Here is a 23,882-nt window from a genome sequence, read left to right on the forward strand (position 1 = left end):
TGTTTCCCAGGCACGGAATGAAGGCTTCATGCAGTCACTGTCTGTAGGACTCTAGAACAACTCATGTCCTCCCCAAGCTGAATGCACGCCACCAGCCAAGTATTATGGTCTGACAGTCCTCCGCCTCCTGCAGTTGAGCAAGCCAGTCAGCAAAAACAAGAAGTTCATCAAACCTCTGGAAGTCCACAATACATGACTGCTAGTCTGTTTTTCTCCGTGGATCAAACAAGCAGGCTGCAGGCTGATACAATGTGTTAAATTTGCTATAAGCAATATTGCAGTGTGAGTAGTGATACAAGTGTAGTGTGCATTTATGTTTATGAATTTGTGCTTCTCGCTGTGGAACCTTTTGTCAGTTGGCTTTTTAGGGATTGGTCTACAGATATACCTGAGTGAAATCATAGAACATTAAGGTGGCACAATAGATGGTATCAAATTGTATCCCAGATTGCATCACTGTAGGGTAGCAATTTTGAGCCACTGGGCCGTGACACATTGGTGTACCGTGAATGGTCCTCAAGTGTGCCTTGGGAGTTTGGGGAGTGGTCGTTTATTAGTAAGGCTGTTGGGGATGTGAGCCTCCAGCAGGCAGCATTGTGTGCCTTGAAAATTGTCCAAAAATTGATGGTGTCAATGTGTTGTGAGATGAAAAGGGCTCAAAACCGCTGCTGTAGGGCATCATAGCTTTGAATGTTTCCCCACATCAGAACCCAGTTGCAAAAGTAAACCAAGATGGCAAGCAAAGAGTTGGGATGGAAGCAGTGAAGTAGGCCAATTCTATGCTTGGGATCATCAGAAAACGTATTGAGAACAAAATGGCTAATATTATAATGCTGTTGTACAAATCGATGGTAAGGCCACACCTGGAGTGTTGTGTCCAGTTCTGGTTGCGACATCTCAAAAAGGACATAGTGGAAATGGAAAAGGTGCAAAAGAGAGCGACTAAGATGATTACGGGGCTGGGGAATCTTCCTTATGAGGAAAGGCTACGGCGTTTGGGCCTCTTCAGCCTAGAAAAGAGGTGCCTGAGGGGGGACATGATTGAGACATACAAAATTATGCATGGGATGGACAGAGTGGATAGAGAGATGCTCTTTACACTCTCACATAACACCAGAACCAGGGGACATCCACTAAAATTGAGTGTTGGGAGGGATAGGACAGACAAAAGAAAATATTTCTTTACTCAGCATGTGTTTGGTCTGTGGAACTCCTTGCCACAGGATGTAGTGATAGCGTCTGGCCTGGATGCCTTTAAAAGGTGATTGAACAAGTTTCTGGAGGAAAAAATCCATTACGGGTTACAAGCCAGGATGTGTATGTGCAACCTCCTGATTTTAGAAATGGGCTATGTCAGAATGCCAGATGCAAGGCAGGGCACCAGGATGAGGTTATCTGGTGTGCTCCCTGGGGCATTTGGTGGGCCGCTGTGAGATACAGGAAGCTGGACTAGATGGGCCTATGGCATGATCCAGTGGAGCTGTTCTTATGTTATGTACCTGCAGTGCTAGCTTTCAAGTTGTAGAGATTTTATCCACACAGGAACATTCAAACTAGAAGAATTTAGCATTTTCTATCAAACTGTTTGACCTCAACAATCTACTGCCAATTTCTGCTGCATATCCATGACAGACCATGATCACAACCAGACAGATGTTGATGGAGTCTGTCAATCAATGTGTTCCTCAAAAATCACATGTGATACTCAATGTTTTTCTTACCTACTGTGACAGAATATATATTGTTTACCCTGCTTCTCCTTATGAAAATAAGGAAGGGGTCTCTGAGTTTTAAGGCTATTTTGGGGGCACCCTCAAGCAAGAGTCACACAAGTTTTCTTATTTGAGTTGGGGCACAATCCTAACCAGGTCTACGCCGAAGTAAGTCCTATTTTGTTCAATGGGGTTTACTCTCAGGAAAGTGTGGTTAGGATTGCAGCCTTGTTCTCCTTTTGTCACTCTGCCAAAATAATACAGTGATGCGGTTTATAGATGAATTAGGGTGCAGACCTAACCCACTTTCCAGAACTGGCATAGCTGTGCCAGTAGGGCATGTGCTGCATCCTGCAGTTGGGGGGCAGTCACAGAGGCCTCCTCAAGGTAAGTCAATGTTTGTTCCCTTACCTCGGAATTGCATTGCCCTTATGTCAGTGCTGGAAAGTGGGTTAGGATTGTGCCCTTATGGGGTGAATTCTTAAAACATGTCCACATCTACTAAACAGAACATGAGACGAAGCTCACAGATAATGAGTCGCATGTAGAAATCTTTTACTGGATCATTTCTGCTTGTTTAAGTATTTAAGTTTAAGCGGAGGCAGAAAATTAATGAGCAAGGAAATAAGTACATACATGTTTTTATTAACAATGGTGCATGAAAGATTCAGGTTCAAATCCCTGCTCAGCATGAAGCTTCTTGGGTGACCTTGGGCCAGTCACTGTTTTTCAGTTACCTCACAAGGTTGTTGTGAAGAGGGGAGGAGGGGAGGAACCATGTATAGTGCCCTGAGCTCCTTGGAGGAAGGGCGGTATAAAAATGTGAATGAATGAATGAATATGTCCCAAATGAAATTTGAAAATCTTTGCAATGCAAAGTGGAAAGCATTGCAAAATGTCAGTTTCAGCAGCACACCAGCAATCTTTTCACTGAATGGCATTTTGGTTGGTTAAGACAGTAAAATCAAGCTTAGCAAAGCCAGCTTTTTGACAGGGTTCGTTTCACTGTGGTAGCCGCTAGCCCAGCTGTCACAGTGCTGCAGAGCTGTGCAAAATCTTAAGAACATAAGAACATAAGAACAGCCCCACTGGATCAGGCCATAGGCCCATCTAGTCCAGCTTCCTGTATCTCACAGCGGCCCACCAAATGCCCCAGGGAGCACACCAGACAACAAAGAGACCTCATCCTGGTGCCCTCCCTTGCATCTGGCAGGATTTCATGTTGCTGGAGCCACCTGTCTGATGAAATCTTCATGCAGTCTGTAGTCCTCCCGGGCAACTCATGACCTCTCTACCAAACTGAATGCAGGCCCATCGGCTTCTATGTAAAAAACCCTTGCAAGATAGGCTAGAAATGTTTGTTTCCAGTGAGTAAGATGGGATTACAGCCTCTTACTGAACACAGTGGCCTTACTTCTGAGTAATGGTAAATAATACTGTTTTCAAACACCTCTAGAGTGGTAGTGCCTCCTTTCCAAACAGTTTTCTTCCATTGTGATGTTACCATGTAACATTTGCTTCAAATTTACCATATTTTTGGTACAGTGGTGGGCCTGGAGGGGTCCAGGGGGAGCAAATACTCCCAGACCCATGTCTGTGCAGTACTGTGGACTGCATGGGAAGCCTTCTGAGTCTTCCAGCACGATCTTAAGCAGTGCTTCCGGTTTCTTAGAAGTACTGTTTAAGACCTTGAGGGGAAACCTCAGAAGGCTTTCCAAGTCATCTTTGGCATTGCATGAGGCGCTAGGTAAGGGGGGGCGGCGGCCTCACAAACCTTTGCCCCAGGGCATGTTGGGGGCAGGGCCATTACTGCAGTAGATGATGATGTGGTCTCTTGCGACCATATTCTACAACTGTACCAACCCACCCCTCATTTTAGCTCATGAGATTGAAGGCTTTATTTTAGAAAGTGATCTTGCTATATCTGGGAAAGGCTATCTGTCACATGACAAATAACAATATTTTCTTAGACAAATTAGGCAAGGAAGACTGGCCTTTTGACTGATATTAGCTATGGCAGCTAGGCAGATCTTCTGTGTCTGAAGTGGGGAGGAGAGTATCAGTGGACAGCAGAGTGTCAGGAAAGAATGGAAACTTGGGACATAAGTCATTCTGAGATCAGTGGCAGAAAGAGTTTCACTGTGGGCGCAATCCTAACCCCTTATGTCAGTGCCTTCCAGCGCTGGCATAGCGGTGCCAGTGGGACGTGTGCTGCATCCTGCAGTTGGGTGTCACTCACGGAGGCCTCCTCAAAGTCAGGGAATGTTTGTTCCCTGACCTCAGAGCTGCATTGCCCTTATGTCAGTGCTGGGAAGTACTGACATAAGGGGTTAGGATTGTGCCCTGTGTTAAATAAGCTTTACTTGTTGCACACTTCATTCTCCTGTGGCACCAGATTAAAAAGTTTGCATGCGAAAAATAAATACACCCTCCCCCCTTTTTTGGTGTAACAATATTTTGCTCATAAATAGTCTTGAGCATGGGTAGTATTCCTTTAGGAGCTGGTGCCCATCTTTTGCTGAATGGACCATTGATCTGCCTGCTTAGAAATCAGATCCTTCCCTTTGAGTTGCATCAGAATGAGTTAACTGCATCAGTGTTTTGAAAACCTGTGACAGTTTTAAAGGAGCCCTGGGGAGCTGAATTTGGTCTGCCAGCCTGAGAAAGGCTATGGGCGCCTATGGGTTTTTGTACTGTGATGTAACACTGTGCTGCTATACTGTCCCACAGTGATTTCTACCAGTGCAAAATGTTTATCCACATTTCAGAGAGAGAAGCCTCATTTTGGATGCTGGAGGAGGTTGTCTGCCATTCTGCAGCCACAAATTACAAATTCTGCAAAAACTAAAATGCTTTCATGCGCATTGGGGAAAATGTGCACGCATTCATTTTAATGTTCTTCTCATTTACAACATAGGCAGTGTTGTGTAATCCACATTCCCTTGCAGAGACAGGATTTGGGAACAAGAATTTAGCAGTCCCCAAATCTCAGCATTAATTTAAAAAAAAACAAAAAAACTTAGCATTTATTTTAATTTTATTTACAGCGCAATCCTAAGGTTGAGATGGGCTGGCACAAGTTCCATCCCATAAATTACATTTGCACCTCCTTGAGAGTCAGCCAGAGCAGGAGTCTGGGAGGATTTGGGGAGGGTGGGGAGGAGATATTCTGGGGTGGGAGGAGGGCAGGCAGTGGGCTGTCCTGTGGGCAGGCAAAGAGAGAGTTGGGGGTGGGCCAGGATATGGCACTTGTGCCATTGAGCAGCCCAGTGCAGCTCCAAGTTGCTTGGATCTGCGCCACCTCTTTAGGTGGTGCAGATCTGAGTAGATCCATTTAGATCGACTGAGCGATTCCCCTTGCCCTGGGCTGAGACACTTTCAGCCCCAAATTCATGCTGGATACAGGCCAGTCAGCCTCCCTGTTTTAGCGCATGTTAGGATTGCATTGTTCATGTTACATTTCTAGTCTTTGTCAAGGTAATGGCTTGAAGTGTGAGGGCAATGCGTGGAGAAAGTTCTGATTTAGTTAAAGAAGGTTGAGTAGAATTTCCCATGGTCAAGGCGTGAGTTTTAGTGCCCAGAATAGTTCCTGTCCCTTCTTGCAAGTGATAGGAGCAAAATAAATAATGTGGAATTGCAGAATTTGGTGCAAAGCTTTGATCTTTTCCCTTCTAACAATTTATGTAAACAGGCCTGTATGTCAGCAGCTATCAAGAATGGCTAAAATGGGAGTGTGTGTGTGTGTGGGGGGGGGGGGGGAGAGCTTGCAGCCTATTCTTTCCCACCAGCCCATTAGCTGCTCCCAATGTATATCCTTCCCAATTTTTGATGTCTTTCTTAGACCAACAGCAGAGGTCACATTGTGATGTCTTTTGCACCATAAAAATAGTGAATTTCCATTCTGTGAATTTCCAAAGTTCATGAAACCAGAGAAGACAATCCCACCTTCCTGTTATCCCCCCCCCCCAAAAAAAACCTCATCATTTATCATTTCTTTCATGTCATCTCTTCTGCTCAACCAGTCTCAGACCCTGTGCCACCTTCCTGCTCTAACTGTTGAAGGGAACAGACGTAGAAAGAGTTTCCTGTCCAAGATTTATTTTGGGTGCCCGGAAAGATAAATCTGCCAGCTTCCCCTCCCGCCTCAAGCCTTATACTCAGAGCTTCTTGGTGCCAAGTAGGTTTTCTTTTTCCAGAGATACTTACGCCATTTAAAGCTGGTGTAGAATTTTTTTAGAGATGAAGAATTACAGGACCAAGGGGGTGGGGTGGAAGAGAGCACTCAGTGGTGAATAACCATTAGTTATGGTTATATAGAAAAATATTTAGAAATTGAGAAATAGATGGATGTAGATGTTTGTACATGTGCCTGGTCAAGAGGGAGAGAAAAATATGATGGGAAAGTCTAATGGTGTTTAGGCCATAATGGCTATTCAGCATGAACCTGCCGTTTGATGTGTTTTTACAGTCTGATGGGTGGTTTAGAAACCATGTTGCCCTGTAAGAGGCCAACAGCACAAAGCCAACTGAAATTGTGTGTTGACATCATTAGAATGTCAGGTCTGTTCACAGGTGAGGTGCCTTTACTGTCCCTAGGTTGCCTATCCGATACTGTTTTCTTCTCCTTTAGTCCTTTGAAATCTGAGATGTAGCCTGGTATTTGCAATGGGGATGAATATATGGGAAGTGTAAATATGAATTCAAAACTTGTCCAGCACTTGGGTGGTATGCCTTCTTGTCCATCCATCCATCCATCCAGCCATCCATAATAATGCAATTAATGGAGTGAATCTAGAAATTGCCACTTAATTTCCACAAAGGGTTTTTTGCATGGGTATGTATCACTGTGGCCGTACCCCGAAGCACAATGAATGAGACCTTGACAAAAACTTCATTGCTTCTCAGCTTGTGGGAACTGCTTTGTGCCACACTCTAGAAATGCACAAGTGTGGCTGTCTGAAAAGCCCTGCTGGATCCGATGTGGGGGCCATCTAGTCCAGTATTCTGTTTCCCACAGTGCCCACCAGCTGGCTCTAGGAAGCCTACAGGACAGAAAGTTCCTCTCCCATCTTTGTTTGCCTGCAACTGGAAATTCAGAGGCATAAGGTCACTGGGGGTAGAGCACAGCTATTCTTGAACTGTAGCCAGTGATAGATCAGTTCACCTTAAAACAGCCCTAATTCTTACTTTTCCATGACACATTCCACTTTTAAAGCCATCTCAGCCATCACCATGGTGTCCATCACTGCATCTTGTTGCAACTAACTATGCTCTGTGTGATGAAGGCCCTCCTTTTGTACATCCTAAATCTTCCATTGGTCATTTTCATTGGGTGACCCAGCCTGGTTCTAGTATTCCTAGAAGGATCAAAAACTTCTCCATGATCTCCACACCATGAATAATTACAAAAGTCTCAAGTTATTATTATTATTATTATTATTATTATTATTATTATTATTATTATTATTATTATTATTATTATTATTATTATTAACAGTATTTATGTACCGCTTTTCAACTAAAAGTTCACAAAGTGGTTTACAGAGAAAAATCAAATAACTAAATGGCTCCCTGTCCCAAAAGGGCTCACAATCTAAAAAGATGCCAAGGAATACCAGCAGACAGCCACCAGAACAGACACTGCTGGGGTGAGGCGGGCCAGTTACTCTCCCCCTGCAAAAAAAAGGAGCACCCACTTGAAAAAAGTGCCTCTTACCCAATTAGCAGGGGTATCAGCAGGGGTATTAGCAAATTATCTTGTGATAAACTTTTTCCACCTCAAAGATGGTTGTGTGTGAACCACTCCAGGTTCCCTTCTGCAAGCTTCAGCGTCCATTTAGTTTAATCTCAAAAAATTCAGAGGAGAAGGTGTCCAAGCAATAATTTCATTCTTCATCACATCTCATCTCCTAAAGTAACCTCCTGGGCCTTTGCCTGCTTCCTGCTTAAACTGTGGGCAGAAATCAAAACAGGCTTCCTGGCCAAGATGAATTATGGTTGCCACCAAAAAGGAAGATGCCAGTTTTATTCCCTGATGCCTTATTCTGAAAACGTATTGGTGGCCATCTGGTTGAGCACATGAATAGAGAGGAAATGAATAGACAGGGCTGTGTTCACGTGTGTGTATGCTGAGCAGGAATAATTAGATGGATATGGCAGGAGGCATGTCATATTTCCAGTCCACTGTTTTTAAAAGGGCAGCTCTGTGAATCTGTACCCTGATGGTTTTTTATAGCCATCTATTGCCCGAATTTGCTTTGTGAGAGGCGAGGGCACCTCTGCTCGTTCCTGGAGGACATCAAGTTGGTATTTCAGCAGGTGAGGTGTCCTTTTGTTGCCCATTTGACTCTTGCTGGTTTTTCTGTGTATGCTAGGCTTTTGATTTAACCCCTGAGATATGTTTGAAGACCAAAGTACATGTTTCTAATGCTTGTGTTGGACATATGTTAATAGGAGGCATATGAATTTAGATTATGACCAAGATTGGGGTCGCATTGTTCTCTCTTCCCCCCTCTTTAACCATTTCCATATTTTTTTCTCTGTTTCCATTGGCATTAATCTTCATACCCCAGTAAACTTCCCACTTATAATGGTTAGCCACATCCATCACTCATTTAATAGCACAATCCTATGCATACTTTATTCAGAAGTAAGTCCCACTGGGCTCAATGGGGCATACTCCCAGGAAACCAATCTGGGATTGCAGCCTAAGTGTGTGGTCCAAATTCTTGTCCAACCATAGTATTTTCCCAGTGACTTTGGGCCAGTCAGTTTCCTTCTACCGAATGCACCTGATGGCAGTGTTGTGAAGATAAAAGGGACAACCCCATGTATGCACCTTTTTTTCTGTGGGTCCCCAGTGAGAGCAACTGCCCCCGCAATTGCTTCATTCAGCAGGAGGAAAGTGTTGCATGGTGGGAGGAGGGGAGAAAGGAGTGGGGAGGTGGGGGTGCATGTAGTTACAGTGCCACTGGGCTCAGAGAGCCAGACAAATGTATTGGTGGGTCAGACGTGGTTTGTGGGCTGTGGTTTGAGGACCTCTGATCTAGACAACATGGAGTTTAGCAGATAATCTCGGTATTTGTATGGTTAGGAATCACTGTGCCCCCGGGGTTTCCACAATGATGCGAACCTTAACAAAAATTCCTGCTTGTGATCAAAGGGTGTGATGTGTCTGAACCACTACGACCAAAGGAAAGCGAAGAATCATATTTCTTTACCAAACTTAAGCTCCAGCTGCAACCGCACGAAGCTGAATGCAAGCTCCTTTGAGTTTGATCAGACCTTTCCAGGACACTTGTTGAAAATTTGGGATGCTGATTAGATGCCCTCATGTTTCACTAACTCAAACAAGCATGTTTATGCACCAGGAGAGCATACAGCAGAGGCGCATGTGAGATACAGCAGAGATGGCACCACTGCAGTTTTAGAATTGGGCTTCCAAAGCAGTTCATTATCTCAGTGTTCTGATAGCAATTTTGCAGGATGGTTATCCCCATAGCAGGTGTGAGATGAAGGACTCAGGGACTGTGGCTAGCCTGAGGCTGTAATCCTATGGGAGTAGCAGCTCAATTCTATCCCCCAACACTCCTGCCACTATAGCTGCGTTGACCTAGTGCGCACTGCATCCAGTGGTGGTGATGGTGGGCAGTGATCCAGCGACTGCCTGCCAGAGGCAAGTAAAAATATTTTCTACTGTCCTCTGCAGAGGTCTCCCAGTGGCTTATGGGTGTCCTTGGACCTACACCGGTTGTGTAGCAGGTGAGGAGGCAGGACAAGTTGGTAAAAGAGGTATAGGATCCTTGTGCATGCTGGTGCTGCCAGTACCCCCCCTTGCCCTCCCCTTCATAAGAACATCAGAACAGCCCCACTGGATCAGGCCATAGGCCCATCTAGTCCAGCTTCCTGTATCTCACAATGGCCCACCAAATGCCCCAGGGAGCACACCAGATCACAAGAGACCTGCAAGGCTTCCTGGGAATTGTAGTTAAGAACATAAGAACAGCCCCACTGGATCAGGCCATAGGCCCATCTAGTCCAGCTTCCTGTATCTCACAGCGGCCCACCAAATGCCCCAGGGAGCACACCAGATAACAAGAGACCTGCAAGGCTTCCTGGGAATTGTAGTTAAGAACATAAGAACAGCCCCACTGTATCAGGTCATAGGCCCATCTAGTCCAGCTTCCTGTATCTCACAATGGCCCACCAAATGCCCCAGGGAGCACACCAGACAACAAGAAGACCTGCAAGGCTTCCTGGGAATTGTAGTTAAGAACATAAGAACAGCCCCACTGTATCAGGCCATAGGCCCATCTAGTCCAGCTTCCTGTATCTCACAGCGGCCCACCAAATGCCCCAGGGAACACACAAGGCAACAAGAGACCTGCAAGGCTTCCTGGGAATTGTAGTTAAGAACATAAGAACAGCCCCACTGTATCAGGTCATAGGCCCATCTAGTCCAGCTTCCTGTATCTCACAGCGGCCCACCAAATGCCCCAGGGAACACACAAGGCAACAAGAGACCTGCAAGGCTTCCTGGGAATTGTAGTTAAGAACATAAGAACAGCCCCACTGTATCAGGTCATAGGCCCATCTAGTCCAGCTTCCTGTATCTCACAGCAGCCCACCAAATGCCCCAGGGAGCACACCAGATCACAAGAGACCTCATCCTGGTGCCCTCCCTTGCATCTGGCATTCTGACATAACCCATTTCTAAAATCAGGAGGTTGCGCATACACATCATGGCATGTACCCTGTAATGGATTTTTCCTCCAGAAACTTGTCCAATCCCCTTTTAAAGGCGTCCAGGCTAGACGCCGTCACCACATCCTGTGGCAAGGAGTTCCACAGACCAACCACATGCTGAGTAAATAAATATTTTCTTTTGTCAGTTCGAACTCTCCCAACACTCAATTTTAGTGGATGTCCCCTGGTTCTTCATTGCCCTGAAACTCCCCCTGCCCTCCCCCTCACCACCATGATGCCCCGCTATCACCATACCTCTAGTGGCAGAGGCTCTGGTGCACACACCACACCGCTACCCATTTGCCACAGTATCCTGGAAGCGCACAGTGGCAACCTGCCTTGTGCTGCTGGAACGTGAGATCCGGCAGTGCGAGGCCCAGATAGGACTGGGCCATTAATCCCATTGAATTCAACGAGACTTACTTCTGAGTAGATGTGCATAGGATTGTGCTGTGAATCGTACACATTTATGGTTGATAGGAGGTGAGACTTGTACCTGGACTTTCTGGCTCCTGGCTCCCTCTCTTGGCCATTTTATTTCACAGATCTATGTGGAAGGTGAAGGCAAATTAGGGCCAGAGTTGATGTGCACAAGAAGCATACTTCCATCTGAAGTGTTCCTTTTAACTGAAAACATCCATGCTGTGGGGGGACGGGGGACCACACTGGTTTGGAACTGAGGCATGCGGGGAAGGGGAGGTTCATGCTTAGCGTGTTCATGATGGAGGGGTTAGCCCCTCATGTAGTCTGCTACCATTTCCCTCTCCGGCATCCTTTCTTTCTGACCATAGCAGATTTTGTACGGGTGTTTTTCACAGTGCTCCCCCAGCCAGCCACCAGCCACAGTGAGCCATTCCCACTCAAAAACTGTTGCCTGTGGGTGTACCTGTTGATTCACTGTCAGTCATGAGGATTGCAAAGCCACAATTGCCGAACTGGAAGGATCAAGCCTGCATCCTCACTAAAGCAGCTGGGCTCACCCTAGTTACTGCAGGCAGAAAGGCTGGCTATGGGCATCCCTTGGGACCTATGGGCATCCCTTGGGACCTGCATGATGTCCTCACCTGTGGGACAGCTGCCTGTGGGAGGAGCAAACTGAGAGAGAGAGAGAGAGAGAGAGAGAGAGAGAGAGAGAGAGAGAGGCATAGATCATCACATCATCCACATGGCTTGAGTGCATGCTTTGAGAGGGGGAGTAGTGCCATCAGAGAGCACATTGTTTTCAAGAGAGGGGCTGCAGTGGCCCTCTGAAAAGGATGATTGTTCAGCCCCCTGTGATTCTGGAAAGGGAGGGGGGTTCAGGTGAGTGCTTGGCCAGCGTGTGCAATAGTTGAGGTCCTGGGCATTCCCTGAGGGAGAATGCTCCCAAGGGGACTGTGGAATGAGCTCCAGCCTTGGCGCATTGCAGCATGGGATTTCTTTCCCCCTCTGCTTACCTGTATGTGGGGTGCATTGTGCTTGCTTCCCCTGTTAGGGCGGTGAGATGCATGTGGATGTTTGTGTCCTCCTGAGGCAGAAGGAATTCCAAGACGACAAGCATTAAACAAATATCTTGCCATGCATGTTGTGAGGGATGTATGTTGGTGCAGAGTGCTCCCTTGCGCATCAAGTGCCTTTCATCATAGTTCCTATTGCCAAAGTTTCTTTCTGAGGGACCAGAGAGGTATAGCCCCGTGGCACTCACCTTGAGATCTGAGCTATGGTCTCCCTGATTGAGGCTTTTATATTTTGGGGTTGGTGCAGAGATTGGCTGCATAATATAGTTTATAGTCAATGGGGAGGGGTGGCAGGGGTTGCACTTTTCTCCTTTTTTTTGCCTTCCTCATTGGTCCACTTTTATTCACATCAGGTCTGTCATTAGCTTGACAGTTTCCTAGCATTGGGGGAGTGTCTGTTGTTGGAAGAGGGCTTAGGATCACATGTCCGTCAGCTCCTCCTTGCCCCGCCTACTTCCCACTCTTGTCACACCCCACTGTCCTCCCCATTTTGGCCTTAGAGCTGATGTCTGAGTTGTGCCCAAGTTACGATGGCACGGTGTTTTCTCATATTGCACTGGCATCCGTGACCCTAGAGGGGCTTCTGCACCAGCACTGCTCTTATGCCGGCATACATGGTGATATGTGGGTGTATGCAAGTGATATGTGGGTGTACACGGACTGGGCTGTAGTTTCATTGTTTTTTGGTGGCAGCTTCCATATAGCTGGAAAAGCGCCCCAAAATCTGGGGAAGTATCCAGAGCTGAAGGCTGTTTCCACCTTTGTGCAGCCCCATAAAAAAGGGTGATTCCAAAAGTGGATGACAAGAAATGGTTTGGCATTGACAGCAGCACTGAATCCAGCTGTTTGCTGATAATCTGAAGAGGTTTTTGATGCAGCCTCCATCACTGTGGTAGCTCCCGCTATAGTAGTATACACTGTGATACATGACTTGACAAAATCTGGAGGATTAAAAAAAAATGCATTGAGTGAGATCCTCCACTTTGGCTTTTGCCCATGGTGATCCTCTTAGCCAGGTGCGGCAGCGAGTCATTCCCATACAAAATCTGGGATTATGGCTGCCATTTTATAGTCCTGCAATTTTCAACTGGAGTGCTGTGAAAGGCCCACGGGTGTGCTGCAGGAGTTTAGAGCACAGCGGTTAAAAATCGCGGAGAACCTCTTCCGCGTTCTGAGGCTCTGTTTTCCAGGTATACAGAGCTTGCGTCCTGAGTACACTTCTGTACTGCAGCGAGTCATGAACTCTTCGCTCACAACAGGAAACTGAACGCTTTCCACATGCGTTGCCTCCGATGCATTCTCGGCATCACCTGGCAGGACAAAGTTCCAAACACCACAGTCCTGGAACATGCTGGAATCCCTAGCATGTATGCACTGCTGAAACAGAGATGCCTACATTGGCTCGGACATGTCGTGAGAATGGATGATGGCCGGATCCCAAAGGATCTCCTCTATGGAGAACTCGTGCAAGGAAAGCACCCTACAGGTAGACCACAGCTGCGATACAAGGACATCTGCAAGAGGGATCTGAAGGCCTTAGGGATGGACCTCAACAAGTGGGAGACCCTGGCCTCTGAACGGCCCGCTTGGAGGCAGGCTGTGCAGCATGGCCTTTCCCAGTTTGAAAAGACACTTTGCCAACAGTCTGAGGCAAAGAGGCAAAGAAGGAAGGCCCATAGCCAGGGAGACAGACCAGGAACAGACTGCACTTGCTCCCGTTGTGGAAGGGACTGTCACTCCCGAATCGGCCTTTTCAGCCACACTAGACGCTGTTCCAGAACCACCATTCAGAGCGCGATACCATAGTCTTTTGAGACTAAAGGTTGCCAACATGTCTGTAGTAACGAATTGTCTGTCCCTCTTCCTCTGTCGGTGGAGCCAGTGGACGAAGAGGAACAGAAAATTCATTACTGCAGACAGTTGCCCCAAAAACAGCCACAGAGCCTGGAAGAGACATCACAAGGGGTGAAGGCCAGCGTGCCGTGCAAAGGAAACCGTTGAAAATCCCTGTTACAGTACCATGAAACTCAAGGCCCAATCCTATTCAACTGTCCAGCACCAGTATAGATGCAATGCAGCCCTGAGGTAAGGGAACAAATGTTCCCATACCTTGAGGAGGCCTCTGTGACTGCCTTCCCACCACAGAATGCAGCGCACACCCCATTGGCGCAGGTACACTGGCAATGGAAAATTGGATAGGATTGGGCCCTCAGTGGGTTCTTAGACACGCAAGTCTATAAAATTGTGAGGCAACGTTGACACCTCTACTTGGAGAAAAATGATTGTGGAACTCTTCGACTTCTGGAGCAGCCCAGCTTAGGACCATCTTAGCGTATGAGAATATGAGGTGCAAGGGTTCAGGAGGCCCCACATGTACACAGCGTATCATGGACTAGCAAGGAACAGTCTCCTGGACTGGCCCCTATCTAGAGGTGCAGCCTGTGTTCAGAGGCCTCACTCTGTTGCACAAGGCACCACAAGGAAAAGGCTTTGAAACTCTTCATGTGAGCTTGAAGTCCCCACTGGTACAATGGTAACTTATTCCTGGAGCAGCCCTGATGTGGCACTCTCAGGCCCCTGTCATAGTGGTTGATGGGGTCCGAAACAGCCCTTTCACATTCCGAGTAATTTAAAATGGTGAGAAAAATGGGGAAGCGGACCCACAGTTGACCCAGCAACCAGCATAGCCTGTCAGTGGGGAGCTGTCAGTATTCCCCTGCTCACTTCACTCTGAATATTGGCACTGGGTGTCGAGAAGGGGCAGGACTCTGTTGTCCAGTGGTTAGGGGATTCTCCTGCTGTTGAAACAGCATTTCAACTTTGTTGAGCATCCTGTCATTTTTCATCACAAGGCTTACCTCTTAACTTTGTTTTTCAGTCTTCGCATGTTTTAGGACTTGAAAGACAGTGCTTCAGTGTGGGTATGAACAGCTTTTGACCCCAACATCTCCTCACCTGTTGTCTACTCTTAGCAACTCCAGAACAAGCCATATATCTGACAAGGAAGGATGTTTCTGCTCAATCCAGCCATAAGAACATAAGAACATAAAAACAGCCCCACTGGATCAGGCCATAGGTCCATCTAGTCCAGCTTCCTGTATCTCACAGCGGCCCACCAAATGCCCCAGGGAGCACACCAGATAACAAGAGACCTCATCCTGGTGCCCTCCTTGCATTGGCATTCTGACATAGCCCATTTCTAAAATCAGGAGGTTGTACATGTACATCATGGCTTGTACCCCGTAATGGATTTTTCCTCCAGAAACTTGTCCAATCCCCTTTTAAAGACGTCCAGGCCAGTCACCATCACCACATCCTGTGGCAAAGAGTTCCACAGACCAACCATATGCTGAGTAAAGGAATATTTTCTTTTGTCTGTTCTAACTCTCCCAACACTCAATTTTAGTGGATGTCCCCTATCTTTAGTGGATGTCCCCTATCCAGCCGATCTTAGCTAGGAAATTGCTATCCTTCCCCTTTTGTTCCTTGAGAAATACATAAATGGCTAACAGCGCAATCCTAACTTGTGCTGGAACAGGCAGGACAGTGGGCCTGCTCTGTATTCTGTGCAGGATTTGGGCACTTAGTGACTCAGCCTGGGGCAAGAGAATCGCTTCCCCTTACCCCAGGGAGAGCCACTGCAGTCCCAATGGGGCTACCTGGATCTGCACCACCGAAATCGGTGGCACAAATCCGAGCAACCCAGGCCTGCCCGGGAACTGAGTTAGGATCCGGCATAACCACCAGATCCTGGCCCTGCCTCCCGCTCCCTGCCCGCCTGCCCCCAGGAATGCCTGATGCCTGCCCTTCTCCACCCTGAAACGCCTCCCTCCTCCCTCCTCCCCACCTTCTCCCTGCCCTCCCCAGATATCCCATAAGGGCGCAATCCTAACTTGTGTTGGCTGAGCTTGGCCAATGCAAACACACCTTCCCTGGGACCTGTGACAGTCGGCGCAAGTCTCTTGAGCCAGCATAACTGCCTCCAGAGTGGCTTGAAAGTGCCTTATGGCCGGCCTAACTCCAGGTTAAGATTTCCCCCATAAGGGCGCCATTCTAACCAACTTTCCAGCACTGGCATAGCTGTGCCAGTGGGGCATGTGCTGCATCCTGCAGTTGGGGGGCAGTCACGGTAAGGCAATGTTTGTTCCCTTACCCTGGAATTGCATTGCCCTTATGTCAGTGCTGCAAAGTTGGTTAGGATTGTGGTCTTAGTTAATTAAATGATTCTGCAAAACAGCTTTGCAGGCAAATAGGAAGGAAGTTCATAAGCCTAGTCCTCTTAGATATCTTGATGCAGTGACTTTCCCATTTCAAATACGATTTGTGAATTTCCCCATTGTCTGTTTTGCAAGCTCCTGTGTCCATTTAGTTCATTTGTAAGAAATCAGAGGAAGGTATCCCCCTTCTCCCTCCTCCGCTGCCCCTTTCCCCAAACGCTCATGCCCTCATGTATTCCTTCCTTCATCTCATCTTATCTCCTCAACCAGCCTCAGACATTTATCAATTTGCTGCTTAAGTTGTGGGAGGAAAAAGAACGAGTAGCAGTTTCCTGCGAAAGACTAATTTTGGATGCGCTGGGAGTTTAATTCCCTAGGGCCTAAGGATGACTTGCATTTTCTTAGATGCATAAAAGATTCGAGGCATCTTTTGAGATAAAGCATTATAAGGCAGAGAGGGAAGGGGGATTGACGCCAGCTGTTTTTAGAGGTGATGTATCGACACGGAAAAATGCGTGAACAGATAGGTCTACAGACATATTCAGCAGGAGAGAAAGATGAATTGTGTGCATATACTGGAATTCTTGACTTTTGTGCAATTGAGTGTTTTTCAGAATGGAAACTCAATATTTGTTGACCTCTTTAAAAAAAATTATTATTTGGAAGAATCTAAAAGCTCTTTTGCTTTGTGAGAGGACAGAACATAAGAAGAACCCCACTGGATCATGCCAAATGCCATCTAGTCCAGCTTCCTGAATCTCACAGTGGCCCACCAAGTGGTTCAGGGAGCACACAAGACAACAGAACAGTTTGGACCAACAGAGACCACTAGTACGGTTTTTCTTCTGGAGGACGTCAGCCTGTCAGCAGGTGAGATGCCTTTACAGTCCTTCTATAATTGATATTTCTGTGTGAACTGGACTTCTGGAGCTACAGCCCTGTGGAAACTGGAGGGGTATTCCATGTACATTTCTAAGGTGTGTTTGTGTGTCCCTTTATCCAGCTCACACTCTTTACCACGATATCACATGAGTCCTTAGACCAGCAATTTTCAACCAGTGCGTCGTGGCACATTGGTGTGCCGTGAATTGTCCACAGGTGTGCTGCAGGATTATTGGGAAGGATCATTTATTAGTAGGGCCATTGGGGGATGAGAGCCTCCTCCATCAGTAGCATGGTGGACCTTTTCAATTATAAACAAAAAAAAATTTCTGATGGTGTGCATTGACAATTTTACTGTCTTGTCAGTGTGCTGTGAGGTGAAGAAGGTCGAAAATTGGTGCCTTAGAGACCTGCACTGAAAAGTGTAGAGATTGAGAATGGGATCTTAGTTCAGTGATAGCGGATGGTTGGCAACCTTCAGTCTCGAAAGACTATGGTATAAGCCTACAGCACTCAGTATTCCCAGGCAGTCTCTCATCCAAGTCCTAACCAGGCCTAACCCTGCTTAGCTTCCGAGATCAGATGAGATCAGGCATGTGCAAGGTAAAGAAGATGGTGAGGAAGCCTTCCGTTTTTCTCCTCTGTCTTCCATGGAAATAGTTTTGTTTTTTGTGTTCACAATGTGTACACTAGCCCTGTTAACCTCACCTGCTCACCTGATGGTGTCACCTGCATCATGCATCTATTCTCCTTTGGTGACCTTTCTTTCCAAACCCAGATGATTTTGTACGGGTGTTAGTCACAGTGCTACCCCCCAGTTACACAGTGATACATTTCCGTGCAAAAAACTGTGACTCCGTGATGGAAAATAGAGGACTGCTCTCAAACAATACTGCTCCAAGAAGAGCCAGGAATTGTAGCTTTAAATGCCCATGGAGATATTGAATGTCAATGAACATTCTCCATTTTCCACTAGTGATGGCCCTTACTTTCTCATCTAGCTAGCTCGCTTTCAGCCTGCTAGCTGCTGGTGGACGTGGAATCTGGACTAGATGGATCTTAGGCTACCTTGTTTTGATGGGAATCCAAAATGCGCAAAAGACAGACCGAACAACATCCTGTGATTCTGTGTTGAGGCTTCCAACTTTTGACTCAGGTGCAGTTAAAGGAGTGAATCTGGTGATTTTTTCTCTTTGTATCCAAAGGGATTTTTTTTCTTTTTTCTGTTTTGGTATGGGGCTGTATCACTGTGCCGTCCCATCCACCGTGACTGAAGCCTTGACGAAAACGTTACTCCATCGCAGCTTATGGGGAGTGCTTTGTGAAAACGTGTGAGATGGGCACCTGCTATTGCAGGTGTGGAGAGCTGTGAGGGGTTCACTTGTAACAACCAGGAGTGCTCAACTTCAGCACATCGGTCATGATGCCCATTTTTCATTGTCTATGGATTTTTCAGAGCCTGTGAACAACATCTTGCTGTGGTTCCCCCCTTCCAAGCTAGGCCCACTCTGATATACAGTGCAACAAAAACTCATGTGAGTCCTCAGCTTGTCTACACAACAGTGTGAGAATTCAGTGTCATGGCACCCTCTGCCTGCCACCTGATGGTTTATTGGGTGCAAGCACTGCCAGCCGTCCTGAGGGACCTGCCAGTCAAGTGGGCTATCTGATGGGTCTTGACCTTTGCCGCCTGACGCCACTCTAGGGCCTGATCTACAGTTGACCCAGCAACTACCATGTTCTGGAGACTCCTTTATGGTGGGGCACTGGAACCCGCAATGCCCTGTACTCCACATGAGTCACAACTAGCACTTCCCTGTCCCCAGGTGTGCAGGGGGCAGGTTGATGTCCCTGAGAACCGTGCTTGACAGAGGCAAAGAATGTATGCTCATGTATTCAGTCGCCCATCCCAGTGAGCAGTTTTTGTATGGTGATATAGCACTGTGGCTGCTATAGTACCCCACAATGGTTTCTCCCAGTGCTCAAACTATTATCAGCACTTGAGACTGAGAAGCATCATTTCAGATGTTGGTGCGGGGGAGGGGAGGGGTGTGGAATTCTGCAGCCATGTATAACAAGTGTTGCCATGGAAGTAGATGGTGCATATGGAGGAAATGAATTTTGTTCCGTTCCTGTTATGTCAGAGATAGTCTGTTATGTCTGAGATGCAAGGGAGGGCACCAGGATGCAGGTCTCTTGTTGTCTTGTGTTCTCCCCTGGGGGATTTGGTGGGCCGCTGTGAGATACAGGAAGCTGGACTAGATGGGCCTATGGCCTGATCCAGTGGGGCTGTTCTTATGTTCTTAACTACAATTCCCAGGAAGCCTTGCAGGTCTCTTGTTATCTGGTGTGCTCCCTGGGGCATTTGGTGGGCCGCTGTGAGATACAGGAAGCTGGACTAGATGGGCCTATGGCCTGATCCAGTGGGGCTGTTCTTATGTTCTTAACTACAATTCCCAGGAGGCCTTGCAGGCCTCTTGTTATCTGGTGTGCTCCCTGGGGCATTTGGTGGGCCGCTGTGAGATACAGGAAGCTGGACTAGATGGGCCTATGGCCTGATCCAGTGGGGCTGTTCTTATGTTCTTAACTACAATTCCCAGGAAGCCTTGCAGGTCTCTTGTTATCTGGTGTGCTCCCTGGGGCATTTGGTGGGCCGCTGTGAGATACAGGAAGCTGGACTAGATGGGCCTATGGCCTGATCCAGCTGGGCTGTTCTTATGTTCTTAACTACAATTCCCAGGAGGCCTTGCAGGTCTCTTGTTATCTGGTGTGCTCCTTGGGGCATTTGGTGGGGCCGCTGTGAGATACAGGAAGCTGGACTAGATGGGCCTATGGCCTGCTCCAGTGGGGCTGTTCTTATGTTCTTAACTACAATTCCCAGGAAGCCTTGCAGGTCTCTTGTTATCTGGTGTGCTCCCTGGGGCATTTGGTGGGCCGCTGTGAGATACAGGAAGCTGGAATAGAAGGGCCTGTGGCCTGATCCAGCTGGGCTGTTCTTATGTTCTCCTGGAAACAGGGCTTTACAGCACCCACACTGCCAATGCAGGCTCATAATTTAGCCGTGAGAATTAAGCTTCCTCCCAATGGGCTGGGATCATGACTGGCTTCCTGTTTAAACTGTGAGACGGCACAGAAATAGGACTGGCTTCCTATCCAGGATTAATTTTATGCTCTAGTGCCTAACCCAGAGTTTTGTGGTGGCACAAGCTAACTTTGCATGCATACACAGACATGTATGTGACGTTCAAGGCAGTATGACATCTTCTGAGTTGCAAATTTATAATGCAGGTAACAAGAGAGACAGAAAAAGAGAGGGATATGGAAGAGAAAACTTGGTGCTGCGTTGTATAGAGAATTAGAGTGATAGGTATTAATGAAAAGGGTGTGTGTGTCTGTGTGTAGAGAGAGACACACATGGACAGAAGATCTATCCCTGTGTATGTGCAAACAGACACACACATTTTGTGTGTATGTGTGTGTGTTGTGGAGAGAAAATCTGGTTGGATTTTGTGGGACACGTCAAAATAATTTGTTTAGGATTGTGATATATATATTGTCTTTTCTCTATAAATTCTGACTTAACCAGTTTATGGATGATGAAAAGGCTTTGGCCTTACTCTTTCTGTTCTTTCTTATTGCAACCATTGGGCCTCATTAAGTAGTACTGTGAGCACTTAGAGTGGTGCAGCAGCTAGTGCCATTGGCTTGGAGGTGGGGGAACTGATGTTAAGCTGCAAAGCTCATCCTGTGGTGTTGGTTCAGTCGGTGTCTTTCAGCTTACTGTACCTCATGAGGTTGTTGGGTGAATAAATTGGGACAACCTTATATGTGTATCTTCTCTGGAGGAAAGTTGGGATAAAATATCAATAATTATTGTTTCTCAGTGGGTCCAGGGCAAGGCTACATCAGGTACTTTGACCCCTGGTCTCCTGCTGCTAATATTTTTATCCCAGTCATCATTTTCCAGAAGTTGGTTTCTCTTGGTATTTGTAGGGTGGAAAATCACCGTGCCCCCGTAGTTTCCACAGTGATGCAAACCCCATCAATAACTCATCCTCTGGATCTTAGTTTCTGACATCCCCTGAGTGACACTAACATGGAGAGGGAAAGATGAGTTGAAGGGGGAACGGAGGAGTCCAGATGGATTTTCTGACTTAGACTGGGCAACAGCCAGAATCCCACTTAGGGCACAATCCTAGCCTGGTCCACTCAGAAGTAAGTCCTATTTTGTTCAGTGGGGCTCACTCTCAGGTAAGTGCGGTTAGGATTGCAGCCTTAGCTGTATACCAACTTCTTTGGAATTGATGGAGCTTATTTTTGAAGATCTGAAAATTCATTCTATTTATTTGCTTTATTCACTGCAACAGATAAGGAACTTTGTAAAGTTTCTACTCTCTGTGTTGTGTAAGGCTCTTTAGAGAAAAAGGCAATCCTATACATACTGTCCTGGGAGAAAACTTCATTGAATACAAAGGGACTTACTTCTAAGTTGACATGCCTAGTGGAAAGATAGATGTACACGGACATTTTGGAGATCTAGCTATACTTAGACTTGTATATACTGTTAGAAAAAGAGCAAACATTTTTCTGTTTGAGATGGATTTGACAAGGACTGGTTGATTGGCTGTGCTTATCTCTTCTTCTTCTTGATACAGTTGCTATTTTTACCATGAGTTTGATTGTGGTGGTTTTTTTTTTTTCTTTGAACATTGGGAACCATGTGCTTTTATCCAAGGTGAGTGTGTTCTGCACATTACTACCCCTGAAGACACAGTAATGCATTCCATACAAAATCTTTGATCCTGTGATGAGATCTGTAGGATTGTGCTATAACCATATTTTTGTTGACATACCAGGAAAACAAAAAACAAAAACAAAAAGCCCCCTGTAAGATCTCTTTTTCACACAAGCTTGGATCATGAAAAAGGAATACCCCACAAGCCCAGTTGTTGTGTTGGCAACCTTCAGTCTCAAAAGACTATGGTATCGCGCTCTGGATGGTGGTTCTGGCACAGCGTCTAGTGTGGCTGAAAAGGCTGATTCGGGAGTGACAATCTCTTCCACACCGGGAGCAAGTGCAGTCTGTCCCTGGTCTGTCTCCCTGACTGAGGGCCTTCCTTCTTTGCCTCTTTGCCTCAGTCTGTTGGCCATGTGTCTCTTCAAACTGGGAAAGGCCATGCTGCACAGCCTGCCTCCAAGCGGGCCGCTCAGAGGCCAGGGTTTCCCACTTGTTGAGGTCCACTCCTAAGACCTTCAGATCCCTCGTGCAGATGTCCTTGTATCGCAGCTGTGGTCTACCTGTAGGGTGCTTTCCTTGCACGAGTTCTCCATAGAGGAGATCCTTTGGGATCCGGCCATCATCCATTCTCACAACATGACCGAGCCAACGCAGGCGTCTCTGTTTCAGCAGTACATACATGCTAGGGATTCCAGCATGTTCCAGGACTGTGTTGTTAGGAACTTTGTCCTGCCAGGTGATGCCGAGAATGCGTCGGAGGCAGCGCATGTGGAAAGCGTTCAGTTTCCTCTCCTGTTGTGAGCGGAGAGTCCATGACTCGCTGCAGTACAGAAGTGTACTCAGGACGCAAGCTCTGTAGACCTGGATCTTGGTATGTTCCGTCAGCTTCTTGTTGGACCAGACTCTCTTTGTGAGTCTGGAAAACGTGGTAGCTGCTTTACCGATGCGTTTGTTTAGCTCGGCAGAAGACTGGATTCAGCAGTTGTAATCGAAGATTCAATTGCCCATTGATCTGAGCAGGTTTTAGATACAGCATCTCCTACTGTGGTAGCTGCTATATGCTACTCCATCAATTACCACTGTATAGCTGTATGCACTATGATACACAGGCTGACAAAAACTGGAGGATTTAACAACATGGCTGAAATGTGTTCACTTCAGTGGTGGCATATACCCCCACGCTGCCTGAACTCCCCCCCCCCCCCATTTTGCTGCCCCTGTGCTCGCTTGCCTGTGCACTTCCATGGCTAAGCGGGGAGGGCAGTTGGGCAAGTAAGCAAGCAAACAATTGGAAGGCCAACAGGCTCCCATGGCGGGGGGTGGGGAGACAGGTACTCCCACCCTACTGCCCTTTGCTTACCAGTGGTCTGTGCTGCTCCTGTGCATTTCAAACAGAAGTGGCAAGGAGGAGGGAGAGAGTTAGGGAGGGGGCAGGCTCCCAATCATTTCTCCTTACCTACTTTACAGCAACTGTTACCCTGTGTGTGCCAGATCTCATCTGATCTCAGAAGCTAAGCAAGGTCAGGCCTGGTTAGTACTTGGATGGGAGACCGCCTGGGAATCCTGGGTGCTGTAGGCTTCTACCATAGTCTTTCGAGACTGAAGGTTGCCAACCACCACTTGGTGCTTCATAAGCATGGGATGGGCTTTTTTCTTCCCCCTTCTCCCTCCAGCTGTGTCAGAGAGAGGAGGGAGCTGCCGCCGGCGTGATTCTCTTCTGGCTTGCTCTCAGCAAGTCAGAAGAAGGTGTGAGCCCCAGTGGAGAGCAGCCTGGATTGCTCAGCTTGTCTGATTGCTGCCCCTCCAGGATGCCACTCCACACGACTGTTTCAGGCCGCTTCATGGCAAGGCTGGCCCTCATGCACTGAAAAAGGCCACCAATTCTGACTCTTAAAGCCATTTAAGCTCATTATGGCATTACTGGGGGTTCAGGGGAGTGCAGACTGTACCAGGTGACCCGTTCAGGGATTTGACGCCACTGATGGTCAAAACTTTGGAAACCCTTTGGTAAATTTGTATTTATGAATACCATCATGTTATGTCATTGGAAAGGTAATTTCATGTAGAATGTAATAAAACAAACCATGCTGAA

General features: G+C 47.0%; 1 pseudogene and 1 gene segment (V, D, J or C); one reads left to right on the forward strand and one right to left on the reverse strand.

Annotated features, from left to right (window-relative positions):
- Positions 1 to 23,882, reverse strand: part of LOC136651391 (Ig mu chain C region secreted form-like) — a 112,843-nt gene that overhangs the window by 46,740 nt on the left and 42,221 nt on the right.
- Positions 23,251 to 23,368, forward strand: LOC136654895 (5S ribosomal RNA; annotated as a pseudogene).

This window comes from Tiliqua scincoides, chromosome 5 (genome assembly GCF_035046505.1).
Source record: "Tiliqua scincoides isolate rTilSci1 chromosome 5, rTilSci1.hap2, whole genome shotgun sequence".
Lineage (NCBI taxonomy): Eukaryota > Metazoa > Chordata > Lepidosauria > Squamata > Scincidae > Tiliqua > Tiliqua scincoides.